At 32.6% G+C, this 16,721-nt stretch overlaps 1 long non-coding RNA gene across 1 annotated transcript in view; it reads right to left on the bottom strand.

The window, feature by feature from the left end:
* Nucleotides 1-2,942: 2,942 nt before the first annotated feature.
* The window catches only part of LOC127560283 (uncharacterized), a 31,694-nt gene continuing 17,915 nt past the window's right edge, over nt 2,943-16,721 (bottom strand). The window contains exons 2-3 of the long non-coding RNA XR_007953297.1: nt 14,132-15,470; nt 2,943-3,236 (exon numbers count right to left, since the gene is read on the bottom strand). This is a non-coding gene — a long non-coding RNA (uncharacterized LOC127560283). The remainder of the gene's footprint in view (nt 3,237-14,131; nt 15,471-16,721) is intronic.

Genomic DNA, 16,721 nt, shown 5'->3' on the forward strand with positions numbered 1-16,721 from the left:
GTCAAAATGGGTTCATGATTTAAACATAAGGAGTGATATTATAAGCAAATTAGAAGAACACAGGATAGTTTACCTCTCATATCTAGGGAAGAGGAAGAAATTTGTGGCCAAAGAAGAACTGGAACTCATAATTGAACTCCAAATGGATAATTTTGATTATATTAAGTTAAAACGCTTTTGCAAAAACAAAACTAATGCAGACAAGATTACAAGGGAAGCAATAAATGGGAAAACATTTTTACTTTCAAGGGTTCTGATAAAGGCCTCATTTAAAAAAATTTTTTTTTGGTTATAGCTTTTTATTTAAAAGATATACACATGGGTAATTTTTCAGCATTGACCTTTCAGCAAAATCTTTTGTTCCCTTTTCCCCTTCTTCCCCTCCCACTCCCTCCCTTAAATGGCAGGTAAACCAATACATGTTAAATGTGTTAAAGTATATATTAAACACAATATATGTATACATATCTATAGTTATTTTCCTGCACAAGAAAAATCAGACTTAGAAATAAGGTAAAAATCATCTGAGAAGGAAAACAAAAAGGCAAGTGGACAAAAAGAGAAGGAGTGGAAATGCTATATTGTGGTTCACACTCATTTCCCAGAGCTCTTTCCCTGAGTGTAGCTGTTTCTCTTCATTATTGAACAAATGGAACTGATTTAATTCATCTCATTGTTGAAGAGAGCCATGTACATCAAAATTGATCATCATATAGCATTGTTGTTGAAGTGCATAATGATCTCCTGGTTCTGCTCATTTCACTCAGCATCAGTTCATATAAGTCTCTCCAGGTCTTTCTGAAATCATCTTGTTGGTCATTTCTTACAGAATAATAATATTCCATAACATTCATATACCACAATTTACTCAATCATTCTCAAATTGATGGGCATCCATTCAATTTCCGGTTTCTAGCCACTACAAAAAGGGCTACCACAAACATTTTTGCACATATAGATCCCTTTCCCTTCTTTAAGATCTCTTAAAGGCCTCATTTCTAAAATATATAGAGTATTGATTCAAATTTATAAGAATTCTTTAATTGATAATTTGTCAAAGGTTATGAAGAGAAAATTTTCCAATAAAGAAACTAAAACCATTTCTAGTCATATGAAAAGATGTTCTAAATCACTACTGATCAGAGAAATGCAAATTAAGAAAACTCTGAGATACCACTACACATCTCTCAGGTTGGCTAAAATGATGGGAAAAGATGATGAATGTTGGAGGGGATGTGGGAAGAGTGAGATCCTAATACATAGTCGGTCTACTATTCTGAAGAGCAATTTGGAACTATGCTCATAGGGTTATCAAACTGTGTAGACCCAACAGTTGTTTCTACTGGGCTTATATCCAAAGAGAGTTAAAGGAGGGAGAGGGACCCACATCGGCAAAAATGTTTGTGGCAGCCAATTTTGTAGTGGCAAGAAACTGGAAACTCAGAGGATGCCCAGTTGTTGGAGAATGGCTAAAGAAATTAGGCTATATTAATGTTATGGAATATTTTGTTCTATAAGAAACAACCAGCAAGATGATTTCAAAGAGACCTGGAGAGACTGACATGAACTGTTGCTAAGTGAAATGAGCAGAATTAGGAGACCATTGTACATGGCAATAAGATTATAGGATGATCAATTCTGATAGACGTGGTTCTTTCCAACAATGAGATAAATCAGGTTAGTTCCAATGATTTTGTGATGAAGAGAGCCATATTCACCCAAAGAGAGGACTGTGGGAACTGAATGTGGATCACAAGATAGGATTTTCACTCTTTTTGTTGTTGTTTGCTTGCATTTAATTTCTATCTCTTTTTTTCTTTTTTGATCTGATTTTTCTTGTGCAGCAAAATAATTATATAAATATGTATGCCTATATTGGATGTACATATATTTTTACCATGTTTAACAATTATTGAATTACTTACCATCTAGGTGATGGGGTGGGAGAAAGTGAGGGGAAATTGGAACACAAGGTTTTGTAAGGATCAATGTTGAAAAATTATGCTTGAATATGTTTTGAAAATAAAAAACCAATTAAAAAAAAGAAACTGAGGCAGATAAGTCATGTCATATCATCTCAGTAATGGAGACTAGTATTTGAACTCAAGTCTTCCTAACTTCAAGTCCAGTGGTCTATTAACTGCTCCTTCTACCTGTTTTTAAATACAATACATCTGAAATATTAACATAGAGTTGAAAGCAGAATAGATTAAGAATGGAAAAGAAAATGTCTGTTGTTTTTTAAATGAATTTATTCTTTCAATAATGAACTCAGAATATTTCTCAGAAATATTAGTAACTCTTAGTGGCATTTTACCTAGGTACTTAAGAGTTCTTTCCTGAGAAATCCAATATTATCCTAAATATTGGGGGGTGGGGATGGGAAATGACCAGCAGTTAGATATAAACTAAGCTATTTCTTTTTGGAGATTTGAAATTAGTAATGTCAAAAAAATTTTTAAGTTATTCTTAATACTTATACATTTAATATGATAGAAAAATAAATTGTGTACAATAGTGAATCATTTAAGATGAATAGCAATAATGAAAATGAGCCTTAAAATAAAATTAATATTGGCAACTATGTAAAGAACATATTTACATAAAAACTTGTTAATAATTGTTTGCTTGATACTAAATATTTTATTGTTTCTTGCCTCCTGTTTTGTGCTTTAGATAATAACATTTATTTGAACAATAATATTCAATTCAAAACAGTAGTTTTGGTAAGATGTCTTCTCTTGAGCTCTCCTGAAAGCTTATAACTATAGCAGCTCCTTGAAGATTATTTCCATAACTTCTAACTACAGCTAAAATGCCAATCATACAGATTATTATGAAAACAGGAGTGGGGAGGGGGCAAAAAAGAGAGAGGACACAAAATATCCCTAATCTGAGTAGGAGGTATAATGTCTCTATAAAGTAATAATTAAAAGAAAAACAATTACTAGAACCTTATCTGTATCTTGCAGCTGTACTTCCTCCTTTTGCATCAGCAGCATTTCTAAGGTTATAACATACCATGAAAATTGCATTTTAAGAGGAATTTGATTCCTTTTCCTATGATTTGATTGAAACAGACAGCTACATTTTGTGTATATATAATTAGGCAGTAAAATAGTCTTTGAAGGCAGATTTCCATTTAGTATGTGAGTCACACTCATAATAGTCTTTCATTCAACAGGCAAAGGCTGATCTTCTTAATGCTTCAACTTTTTCGACATGTTTTCTAAATGCTGCAATGAAAAGGAAAAACATGAAAAATATCAGCTTCTTGCTCATATTTCTTTCTTTCGTTTTCATCTCTTTTCCAAATGAAAAACAATCTGAAAAGCCCATATAACAGGTCTTTGGTGATTTAACCTTATGACAAACTGATTTTTATCATCCTTTTTCCAAATTGTTGTCCAGGGCAGCGTTGAATGCTGCACCATTTGCAGGCATATCTAATCCCTCTCATAAAAGGCCATTGTGGCAATAAAACTGAAACCAATGGCTTTTTCATTCTCCACCTCACAGCACTCTAAAGTAATGGCACTGGGGCTCCTCATCATGTTTTTCTTTTCAGATGCATAGTTTCTCCCATCAGTAAGGTTGAAATAGGAAAAAATAAAGGGAATCCAATTCCATTTTTCCAATGCTATTCCCATGTGTTGTTACACAGGGATGATTTTTTTTCCTAACAAATTAGAAACTTCCCAAACCCACATGAATCCTCAATGACATGCAATTTTTTGAGATAAAACCTATTTTTTTTTATTTCCTTTGATATCTGAAAGCCAATAAGAATTATATGGAGTTGATGTTTCCATGTTAGAAAAAATGTTGAAACAAGCATACCTCTTCTGATTAAATAGCAGTTAGTTTCTAGGCCTATCATTTCACATTATGTATATATTTTTTCCATCTCATATTCTATTTTGGCAAAGCTGAGTTTGAAAGAAATAATATCAAAGTAAAGGACCTTATTCATAATACCTCAAGTGTATATTTGTAAAACATCTTTCAGCTAAAGATTACAAAGATCTTTATTAACATTTTCCTCCATATAAGATATAAAACAGCAATTGTTATATAAATCTAAATCTAAATTTTAGAATAAATAATATACTGGTAATGAAGAAATTTTTCATTTTTATGTGGAATATGATCTCAATGCCACAAAAGAAGTGACCTCAGAATTTCAATTTTCAATAAAAAGCTCCATGTGTAAATTACTTCATGGGAGCTTCCCTTAAGTAGGGTATCCCCACAATGAAAGATTTTTTTAGGTCGGGTAAATATGGATTTTTTCCCCTAAACTTGAGGACCTGTTGCTGTATCCACAGGATACTTCCTTTACAACTCTTTGTGTCCATTCTTGTATTTTAGACTAGATTCAGTGCTGAGTGTGTCTAATGAGAGGGTTTATATTCCTTGTTCTTGTTTTCTTTGTTTTAAGAGCCTTAAAACCAATTTTAACTCATATTAGCATCAGATTCCTAAGGAGGGTAAAGGGAGAGAGCAAAGAATAAAGCATTAGACTCAACTTGAGTGGAATGCAGCTTTAGACATTTCCTAATAAAAGTGATCCCTATGGTCTCTTAGGAAGAGAAGAGTTTGCAGAGGAGAAGCTGAGGAGGAGAAGAGAAGAACTGAAGAGGGGAGAAAGCAGTTTTTGGAGGGAGTTCCAGTGCAAAATGCTTCAGTGGGTGAAGAGAGATTTCTGTGAAAGGAGATGGGACCTTATGCTGGGTGTTATATGAAGGGATTTGGTTCTTTAAAAGACCATTTATTCTGTTTTAGGAGGAGGTTAGTTAGAATTCCTGGAGACAACTCTTGGAGTCAACTGCCTGGGGGAGCAAGAGAATATAGACCTAAGGAGAAGATTTTAGCAAATGAAAAAGGAAGATGATCAGGAGGAAGGGAAAGACCAGTGTTGAGGTGCATAATGAAGAATAAAGAAAGGGGTCCTACCATGCATTAGTTTTTTGTCATCTGAAAGGATTTGAATTTTTCTAGGAGTAAGGCATGGTAGAAGAAGAGAATACACAGAACAAGTGCCATATGGCAATAGAAAGAACTACTTAGAAGGGAAGAACTCAGAAAGAAAATCTTGGAAGTTTTGACTCCATGAGAAATACAGAGAATAAAATGGAACTAGTTAAGTATAGACGTTATAAATTTAAGAATGAGGATCTAGAGGAGGCAGAGAGGATGGATCATGAAGAGACAGAGTGATAAAAACTTTATGGAAAGAGGTGCAAAAGTGAAATTTAAAAACCAAAAGAGTAGAACTCATTGAAGGAGAGAAAAGGGAAAATCACTTAACTAATGATGAAGAAAGAAGGGGGAAGAATTAAAAACCACAAAAAATTAGAACAGGAAAAGGAACTAGTAAGAAAAATTTCAAAGGAAAAAGAGTAACATCTGAGAGGGAAGGAGGATTAGGGATGAGAAGAAGAGAGCAAAAAGGAATAGGACCACTCAAAAAAAATTATCAAACTAAAATAACTAAAAGAGCATAGTACTATGTTTATCAAGGAAATGAAAAAAATAATAACCCTCCTCCCCCAGTATTGGAAACAAGTGGAGAAAAATACAAACCTAACTCTCATACTTAAATGTAAATGGATAAACAATTCAATGAAATGAATAGGAGTGACAGATTGGATAAGAAAACAAAACCCTATAATTTGGTGCTTACAAGAAAAACATTTAGAAAATAAAAATGCACACAATATAAAACTGAGGAAATGGAAAAAAATTCTACAACTCAAATGAATTAATAGAAAACAGAAATTGCATTCATGATATCTGATAAAGCAAAACCACACATTAAAGAAATAAAAAAGCAATCTTAAAAAAGGAAACTACATTAGCTGAGAAGAACCATAGATAACAAACCAATATTAATAATACACTTATATGTTCCAAATGACTTAAGACTGAAATTCACAAAGTAATCATTAACTGAATTAAAATAAAAAAAAAAAAACACTTAATAACACAATAATGAGAGCGGATTTCAAAGTCTCTCAGTTTGGGATAAATCTAAAAGTAAGATAAACTAAAGAGAAAATATGTAAATTAATAAATTTCAAGAGAAACTTGAGTTTAAAGTACCTTCTAAATGGATTGCAAAAAAATCCATATTTGTCGACACTAAATGGAATTTTTACAAAAATTGAGCATGTATTATAAACAAATATAAAAAGAAAGAAATGATAAGGACTTCCTTTACAAAACATAGTCCAATTTTAAAAATTAGTCATTGTTCCAGCAATCATAAATTAATAGACAGATAGATAGATAGAAAGAAAGAAAGACTTAGGTGAAAACGGAGACTTCACAATGAAATCCATAATAATGATTAGGTCAAAGAACAATAATTTCCATGAAGGAAAATGATAATGATAAAATAATACACCAAAATTTCTTGGACAGTCAATGCAGTCCTCCAGGGAAAATTGTTATTTCTATGAACATATATTTTTAAGTTAAAGAAAGAGAGAATTAATGAATTGAATATGGATTTTTTTAAAAGCAAATAAACAAATCCAGAATAAGCATAAAAAATAAAATAGTGAAAATTAGGGGAGAAATAAATATATTGGAAATCAGAAAAGCCATCAAAATTATAAACAAAATTAAAAAACTGGTTCTTTAAAAAGACTAAGGAAATCAATAAATCTTTAGTTATTCAGATTAAAAAGAAGACAACAGAAAATCATACCCATAAAATAGCAAATGACTAAGGTAAAACGATAAGAAAACTAGATGAAATAAAAAACAATGATCAGAACATATTATGCATAACTATATGCTAACAAACCTTGAACGAACAAAATAAAATGAGAAATACTTTCAAAAATATAAAATATCTAAATAATCAGAAGACTGGAAAGAGTCCTTAAATAGTACAATCTCAGAAAATGAAAATGAACTAAGTATAAAGGAAATATAAAAAAAAATACCTGATCTCTTCACAAAAGAATTGTCAATTTTTAAAATAATAATTATTATTCACATTTCACAAGTTATTGTAAAAAAATAAAGTATCCTATCAGAATTCTTTTATGAGAGAAAGATAATAGTAGTATAGGCTAATATAATTAATGAATATTGACTGAAATTTCTAAAACAAAATCTTGTCAAAAACATGTTTTTTAGTTGTCACTTAGACTTTATATGCTTCAGTTTCTTCAACCTATCTCATGCGATTACTGTCAGCATCAAATGAGATGGTATTTGTAAAGTTTTTAGTACAGTGCTTGGCATATACCAGGTGCTTAACAAGATGTTTATTCTCTTCTCCTTTAACACTATAAATTCTGTCTCTGAAGGAATCTGGAATACTTTACTACATTAACTCTTCTCACATAACCTTATGTAGCCAATGAGGAAGATTGATGGGATCTGATGATGGCTTATTGTGGACTGTATATAGAGAGTAGATTAAAGTTAACATGTTCTTTCCTTCCATTGTTCTTTACTTGGTGAATATATCGAACTAGGTACTGAGTGCCAGATAAGTGATGGAGATTTTTAGACCATGCCAAAGCCTTTTTTTCTGTTACTGAAACTAATAGGAAGTATTTCATTTTCACACAGAAAATAATCCAACATACTATTACTGACTTCCAGGACTACACGAACTCTTCCTCATGCTGCTTTTAGTGTGTGTGATAGAGATCTAAAAATGTTTCTCTTTCTGGAGGGATTGACATCCCTACACTGATGACCTAAGGTTACCCAGTCAGATGAGGCAATGTTGACTGGAAACTTTAAGAAGGACTAACAGTAGGAAATCAGTTTTAAGAAAATTCACTGATGACTTGTTCAATTTTTTTCTTTAAAAAAAAATTCGTATTTTATTTAACATTCATTTTTAAAACTTTGAATTCTAGATTCCCTTCCACCCTCCCATCCCCAATGAGAATGCAAACCATTCAATATGGATTATACATACATTGATATGCAAAACATTTCCATAATAATCATGCTGTTTAAAAAAAAACCCTCAAGAAAAATAAAGTAAAAAAGAATGCTTCGATCTGCATTCATATATTTTCAGTTCTTGCTTTGGATAAGTATAGCATTTTTCATCATAAGTCCTTCAGAATTGTCTTAGGTCATTGTATTGCTGAGAATAACTAAGTCATTCATAGTTTATCATCTTACAATAATGCTATTACTTTGTACACAGTGTACTTTGTCACTTCACATCAGCTCATGGATGTCCTCTGAGGTTCTTTTGAGTACATCCTGTTCATCCTTTTTTATAGCACAATAGTATTCACATCATAATCACATGTCACAATTTATTCAGCCATTTCCCAATTAATAAGAATTCTCTCAGTTTCAAATTCTTTGACCCCAGAAAAGAGCTGCTATACATAACTTTTGTACATATTGGTCCTTTTTCCTTTTTGTTTTTTCTCACTTAAGGATACAGACCTAGTAGTTGTACTGCTGTATCAAAGAGTTTGCATGGTTTTATAACCCTTTGGAAATAGTTCCAAATTACTCTACATTAACTGCACATTATAGCATTACTATCTCATTTTTCCTATATTGCTTCTAACATTTGTTATTTTTCTTTTCTCTCCTATTAGCCAACCTAATTAGTATGTGGTAGTACTTCAGAATTGTTTGAATTTGCATTTCTCCAATCAATTGGAGCATTTTTTTTTCTTATGGCTATAGATAACTTTGATTATTTCATCTAAAAACTCTTCTTACTGTGATTATTTATCAATTGGAGAATGTCTTTAAATTTTATAAATTTGATTCAGTTCCATATATGTTTGAGAAATGAGACCTTAATCAAAGAAACATGCTTCAATTTTTTTTTTTTTACAATTACTCTTACTAATTTTATTCCTCCCTCTTCTCCAGCCCAATTCTGTTCTCTCTCTCCTTTCACCCTGTCCCTCATCAAAAGTGTTTTGCTTCTGACTTCTCCTTCCCCCAATCTACTCTTCCCTCTATTACCCACACACACACCCTTATCTACTTGCCCTCCTATTTTCCCATAGTATAACAGATTTCTATATCCAATTGATATGTATGACATTTCTTCTTTGAAGCAACTCTGATGAGAGTAATGTTCACTCATTTTGCTTACCTCTTCCATCTTCCCTTCCAAAGTAAAAGCTTTTTTTTCTATCTCTTTTATGTATATTAATTTACTCCATTCTACCTCTTCTTTTCATTTTCTCCCAGGACATTCCTCTTTCAGCACTTAATTTTTTTTTTTTTTACATATCATTGCTTCATATTTAAATCACATATGTCCAATATCTAAATATACTCCTTCTAACTTCCCTAATGAGAAAGTTCTTATGAATTACAGAATCACCTTCCCATGTAAGAATGGAAATATTTGAAACTTATTATATTTCTTAATATTTCCCTTTTCTAGTTATCTTTTTAATGCTTCTCTAGAGTTTTTTATTTGAATGTCAGATTTTCTATTCAGCTCTAATCTTTTCATCAAGAATGCTTGAAAGTCCTTTATTTCATTGAATATCCATTTTTCTCCCTGAAGCATCACACTTATTTTTATTAGGTAGGTGATTCTTTGTTGTAAGTTTACCTTCTTTTCCTTCCTGAATATTATATGCCAAGTCTTCTGATTCTATAATGTAGAAGTTGCTTAACCTTTTGTTAACCTGATTGTGGCTCTATGATACTTGAATTGTTTCTTTCTGGCTGTTTGCGATATTCTTTTTGATTGGAGAGCTCTGGAATTTGATTATAATATTCCTGGTAGTTTTCCTTTGGGGAATGGGATCTCCTTCAGGATGTGATCAATAAATTATTTCAATTTCTATTTTATCCTCAGATTCTAAAATATCAGGATAGTTGTCCTTGACAATTTCTTGAAAGATGTTGTGCAGGGTCCTTTTTTAAGTATGTCTTTCAGGTAGTCCAAAATTTTTAAATTTATCTCCCCTGGATCTATTTTCCAGATCAGTTGTTTTTCTAGTGAGAAATTTCATATTGTCTTCTTCTCCCCCACCTCATTCTTTTGGTTTTATTTTACTGTTTCTTCATTTCTCATGAAGTCATTAGTTTTAATTTGCTCAATTCTGATTTTTAAGAAATTATTTTCTTCTTGTATCTCCTTTTTCATTTGTCCTTTACCCTACCATCTTGGATCTGCCTCCCAATTTATTTTTTCAAAGATGGAATTAAGCATCTTATTTCCTTTTCTGTCAATCTGGGCAATTTACAATTTTGTAAATATTCATCAGTTTTATTTAGATTGTCATATTTATTGGCATATAATTGGGCTAAATATCTCTTAATAATTGTTTAATTTCCTCTTCATTGGTAGTGAATTCTCCTTTTACATTTTTGATACTGATAATTTGATACTGATAATTTATTTTTAAAAATCAAATTAGGCAATTGTTTATTTTATTGGCTTTTTCATTAAACAAACTTCTAATTTTGTTTATTAGAACAATATACACTTTTTTCACTTTCAATTTCATTAATCTAATTTTTGATTTTCAGGATTTATTATTTGATGTGTAATTGAAGATTTAATTTTTTTTCCCTTTTTTAGTTTCATGCCCAATTAATTGATCTGTATTTTTTCTAATTTACTGATGTAATCATTTAAAGATATAAAAATTTCCTGAAGTGCTAGTTGGGCTAGATCCCATAAATTTAGGTATGTTGTCTTATTGTTATCATTCTTTTAAATGAAATTATTGATAGTTTCTTTAATTTGTTCTTTGATACACTTATTAGATTATCATTTCCAATGCCCTTTTAATCTATATTTTCACTGCCATTAAATGGAATTTTTACTATATTGTGATTTGAAAATATATACATCTAATATTTCTGCCTTTTTACATTTGATTATGAGGTTTGTAGTGTCATGTAACTCTGAGAAAAGGGGTATCTCTTTTTCTATTCCCATTCAATTTTCTCCAGAGATCTATAATAATTAACTTTTTAAAAAGTTTTGTTCCTTAACTGTTTTTTAAATTTATTTTTAGTTTGATCTTTATCTAATTCTGAGAGGGAAAAGGTGAGGTGCCCCAGAAGCATAGTTTTACTCTCTATTTCCTCCTGTAATTCGTGTAAGTTTTCTTTCAGGTATGTGGATGGTATACCACTTGGTTCACATATGTTTACTATTGATTTTATTACGTTATTTATGAACATTGTCTATCTTAATTTTCTACATTTTTAGAAAAAATGTAGTTTCCTTCCTTATTTCTTTTAATTACATCTATTTTTGCTTTTGCTTTGTCTTGTATTCTGATTTCTACCCCTGCTGAAGCATAATAAATTCTGCTCCAGCCCTTTACCTTTTCTCTGTGTATATCTCTGCTTCATCTGTGTTTTTTGTAAATAATTTTTGTAGGATTCTGTTTTTTAATCCACTCTGTTATCTGCTTCTGTTTTATGGGTGAGTTTGTCACCTTCACATTATGCTTATTAACTGGATAGTTCCCTCCATCCTATTTTTCCTCTTATGAATCTTTTTCTCTCTCCTTTCATCCTTTCTTTTCTCATCAGAATTTTGCTTTTGATTATCACCTACCCTAATCTACTTTCTGTCCTGTTAGTTCCCATTCACCTCTTTTCTTAACCTACTCCTCTGCTATTTCCCTAAAGGGTGAATGTAGTTTTCTTGTTTGGTTTTCTGAAGGTCTTTGGAGCTTTCACTTCAGTAGTCTCTATTTTAATTACATCATCATAAGTGTGAATCTTGTGGAACTATATTAAGTACTAAGTACACGTACTGAAGTAGAGAACTATTAATCACCATGCTAAACTAAATAATCATTGTCTTATCAATTCCACTGACTTAACACCTTGTAAGAATCCTGGTTTCAGAGTTCTGACCCATAACAGGTGAAATAGATTTCTATACCCAATTGATAATGTATGTCATTCCTTCTTTGATCCAATTATAATTAAAGTGAAGGTTCAAGAAATGCTAAGGGCTAAATTGTTATTCTTCTTCTCATGGTGTTGCAATAATTAGGTTTACTAGGCCTTTAAAAATTTATTCAATATACTTTTCTTCCTTTTCTTTTTCTTCTTTTCTTAGGATTTAAACTGATTTTATTATAAAATCTCTTGTTAAAAATCAAGAAAATAATTATGTTTTAGATCCCACATATATTCAGGGATTCATTTCAGATTCACACTCTTCGTTTTCACTGGAGCTGGACTCCAACATGGGGCTTTAGGCCCTAGTACAGCAAACAATCCTCCAAGTCCAAAGTCCCTGGCATAGCAGGCTAATGGCCAGGATACTTGCCCAGGTGCAATAAGCTCGAGATGATATCCCCTGTGCCTCTGGAGTAGAGATTAACTTTAAAAATCACAAAATAGGCTGGAAAATGAGTAAAAAGAAAGAAAAGAAAAATTTCTGATCATAGAAAGCTACTATGGTGACTGGGAAGATCAAACTTAGAAAAGGGCAACAATGTCAAAATACCTACAAATGAAGTCTCAAAGAGAAATATGAATTCTGGAGAGCTAAAAAGGAGTTTAAAAATCAAATAAAAGATATATAAGAAAAAAATGGAGAACAAAGAGAGTTACACAAGAGAATCATGGAAAAACGTCAAGTGTTTAGTAAATGGGAAAAGAAGTACAAAAATTCACTGAAGAAAGCAAACTTTTTAAAAAGCAGAATTGGCCAAATGGAAAAGAAGGTATAAAAACACACTGAAGAAAATAACCTGTGGGACATCAAGAATCAACCAAACCAAATCAAAAGAATGAAAAAAATGAAGAAAATTTGAAATATCTTGTTGGAAAAACAACTGACTTGAAAAAGAGGTCCAGGAAAGTAAATTTGAGAATATTATTTGAAAGCTATGATTTTTAAAAAATACCTAGATCATATCTGTGAAGATCTTATTAAGGAAAATTGTCCTAATATCTTAGAACAAGAGGGTAAAATAGTAATTGAAAGAGCTCAACAATCACCTCCTGAAAGAGATCCCAGGAATGTTACAGCCAAATGTCAGATCTCTCAAGTCAAATAGAAAATAATATAAGCAGCCAGGAAAAAAAAAATCAATAAGTGAGGAATCACAATCAAGATTATACAGGATCTAGTAGTTTCTCCATCAAAAGATTGGAGGGCTTGGAACATCATATTCTAAAAGTCAAAGGAGCTTGTATTACAACTAAGAATCACCTAGCCAGAAAAGCTGGATGTAATCTTTAAAGTGGGAAAATGGATATCAAATCAAATAAAGAAATTTCAAATGATCCTGATGAAAAGATCAGAGCTAAACCGAAAATTCAATTCATTTGCATCCATGTAACAGTTCTTGTCTTCTCTCACCTGTCCTAAGGCTTTTCAGATAAGAATAAGCAGGAGCTTCCCATTTCAATTCCCCAGCTTCAGAACTTGGATAGTCAAGCTGCTTATCACAATGAATAACCACATAGTTCTCCATATCTTCATCTGAATGAGATCAAAGTCCATTCTCACTTATTTCTTTTCAAATCTCCAAAACCCTTTACTCATAGTAGACAACTTTCCTTAACTTCCTACTCCTTTCTCCTGAATTTGCTTAAATATTTCCTGCTTTCTTTTCACATAGGTTCTTTCTCAACCTGATCAAATACTTCCTTTACCAGTCATATCCCAGAATATTTATAGAACTAAACAATACTCCACTGAATTCCTCTCAATTCCTAATTACTTCTCCTTCCTCATCAAGAATTTCTGTTCTTATTATTCACAATAGGTCTGAGCCAAGATGATGGTGGGAATGGCATAGGCAGTACCAAGTGGCTGGCATTGGGGGAGGGAGAAAGACTAGGTTGAAATTTGATGGCCGCTCCTCTCAGAGGACAGACAGATGTTTCAAATATTTTTTCATTCTTTTCCTTCACCCATATTCAAATCCCCCTCCCGCCTCCCCCCCCCCAAAAAAAGTGGTGAGATTCAATTTCTGTTTCAAAAGTTCTCTCTAAAGTGCTGAAAATCCAATGCTTACTTAGGCTATAGATTTTCAAATCAAATTTAGAATGTACATCTGACTGAGTACAAAGTATATCTGGCCAAATATATTGTGTCTATTGTCCCATAATTTTCTGCTTCCTACAATGCTTCATCTTTTAATTTTGGACTTATAATGAAGGATCTTACCAAAACTTTTACAGTTGGATCTCCTGGGAGTCCCAAATGCACACAAAGCCTTTCTTCACTTGCCTTGTTTATGTTCTTTTTTTTTTTTTTTTTTTTTCTTTTGTCTTCCTTTCTGGGTGCACAAGTGAAAAATAAAAATGGAGATTTTGGACTCATCTTTCTTTTTCTAAGCTGAAGAGAGTTGAATTTTCTGCCACTTCATGACTTAAGTACTTGGGTCAGGACACTCAAACCCACTCTCAGATATTAATTGAGGGCTGTCTTGCAGAAGTGGAGCAGAACTCCCTATTGTGATAGAGGTGGAAAGCCCTCAGATAACAAGAACAACAGTCCAGGCTGACTTCACCCATTGTTGAAAGAAAAATTCTTTGTTTTGGCTTTCACCCTATTTAACAAGACAGAACTCAGAACAAAGAGAATTTAAAATAATTTATTATAAGTACATCAAGATACATTGTACATTGAGATACAAGTACATTGAGAGACAATCACTGGAGATCTGTAAAGACTAGGAGATAGAGCAAGCTTTTATTCATAAGTCACATAATGAGATCTTGTCTTCTTGTCCTTTGTTTTCAAAGAGGACTAAAATGACATCACTACAGGTACAGTGTGTCCAACTATGACTGATCAGACCAATAGGAGCTCAGAATGCTTTGCCATAGGTCAAACATAAATAATACATATGAACATTTGGGGTAGCTTCTCTAATCTCATGTATTTCATGTTTCCTTTGGGCTAATTCAATTCTCCGTTTCTTCACCGAGCACAGCAGTTTCTCTGAGGGCAAGCCATTCTGGGCAGTTCTGTGCTAGATGTCATACAATTGATTCTCAGGTTTTTAAGACATACTTTGAGAGTATCCTTGTGTCATAAGACCACCTTGTGAGTACTTACTCTATGTTAGTTCTTTTTGGAACACACGGAGAGCTGCTGGAGATCCAACCCAGAATGGATCTCCTCTTGTGAGAGGATCAACAAGGAAACTGAGAGTCAGTTGCTGTTCTTTGATCTCTCTGAGAGACCATTGCATTGTCTGACCTCCCTCCTCTTCTCTGCCTCCAATTTATCTCATTCCCAGTCAGCCTGTGTCAGCAAAGGCTGCCCTGCAGCTCCTTCAGAAGTTATGATATACAGTTGTATGTATGATATACAATTCTTGGAGAATTGACCTCCATAAAATAATATTTTTGGCAAGTGTACATTTGGCATTCAAACACTGTGGCCAATCCAGTGGAGCTGTGCTCTCTGCAGTAGATCTGGAATGTTTGGCAATTTAGTTCAAGAAGATATCTCTGTGGCTGGTATCTTATCCTGCCAGGAGATCTTCAGAATTTTCCTAAGACAATTCAAATAGAAGTTATTCAGTTTCTGTCATGAAGTTAGTATACTGTACATTTTTGTAGGCATACAATAATAAGATTAGCACAACAGCTCTGTAGACCTTCAGTTTTGTAGTTAAATAATACCTCTCCTTTACACACTTTCCTTCAGAGAATCCCAAATTCCCCTAGTTCAGGCAATGAGTCTGTCAATCCCGTTATCAATGTGGACATCCTTAGAAAATGTACTGTCAAGGTAAGTGAACTTATCTACAGCGTTCAAAACGTCACCATTTACTGTAATTGAAGTTTTTATATATGGATGGATAGTGTAGTGCTGGCTGATGGAGGTCCTGTGTTTTCTTGGTATCAATTGTTAGGACAAAATCAGCACAAACAGCCTAGAATTGGTCCATACTTTGTCCCATCTCTGCTTTGGAGGTTGCATTAGTGCAGAATCATTTGCAATTGAAAACTTACATAATGAGATAAAGATACTTAGGACAGGTTTACATCTGCAAAAGAGGCCGGCCCTTGCATCTCCTCCTCGAGAGTACGTGACAATTTTTAAGTACAAACATGTCATGCAGATATGTATGTGATAAATATCAGGAGATTGGATGATATTTCCCTCAATGCTGATTAACAAGCAGACCTGGGAATTATGGGTCATTGAGTCAGTATGAATTTCAATAACCACATTCTATCTGCACCATCCCCCTCAACTTGTTTCACTTGGTAGGTTTATTTTGTTTTCTTCTTTTAAAGGAATTTCTTTCCCCTGTTCTTTTTATAATTTCTCTTTTCTATTATAGACTTTTACATTTTTATTTGTGACCTTATACTTATTTATTCTTTCTTAGTCTGTATTCCTTATGGAACTGAAGCTTCTATAACACCTATTTTGAGTATAATTAAATTAAATTATTAAATACAAGTTAAATTATTTCATATAAAAGAGATGAGAAAAAGCTTTCACCATGGAAAAGAAAATGGAAGAGGTGAGAGGGAGTGAGTAAACTTTAATCAAAATTGGCTCAAAGATGGGATAAAATACACACTTAACTGGATATAGAAATCTTATCTTACAGGAAAATAGAAGGGGAAGGGGATAAAAGAAAGAGGAAAAATGGGTAATAGAAGGGAGGAAAATTTTCCTTTCAACCAGGGGTGAAATCAGCCTGGACTACTGTTCTTGTTGTTTGAGGGCTTCCTATGTCTATCACTATAGGAAGGTTTGCTTCACTCTGCAAGCCAGCACTCAGTAT

This window comes from Antechinus flavipes, chromosome 1, assembly GCF_016432865.1.
Source record: "Antechinus flavipes isolate AdamAnt ecotype Samford, QLD, Australia chromosome 1, AdamAnt_v2, whole genome shotgun sequence".
In the NCBI taxonomy this organism is placed as follows: Eukaryota; Metazoa; Chordata; class Mammalia; order Dasyuromorphia; family Dasyuridae; genus Antechinus; species Antechinus flavipes.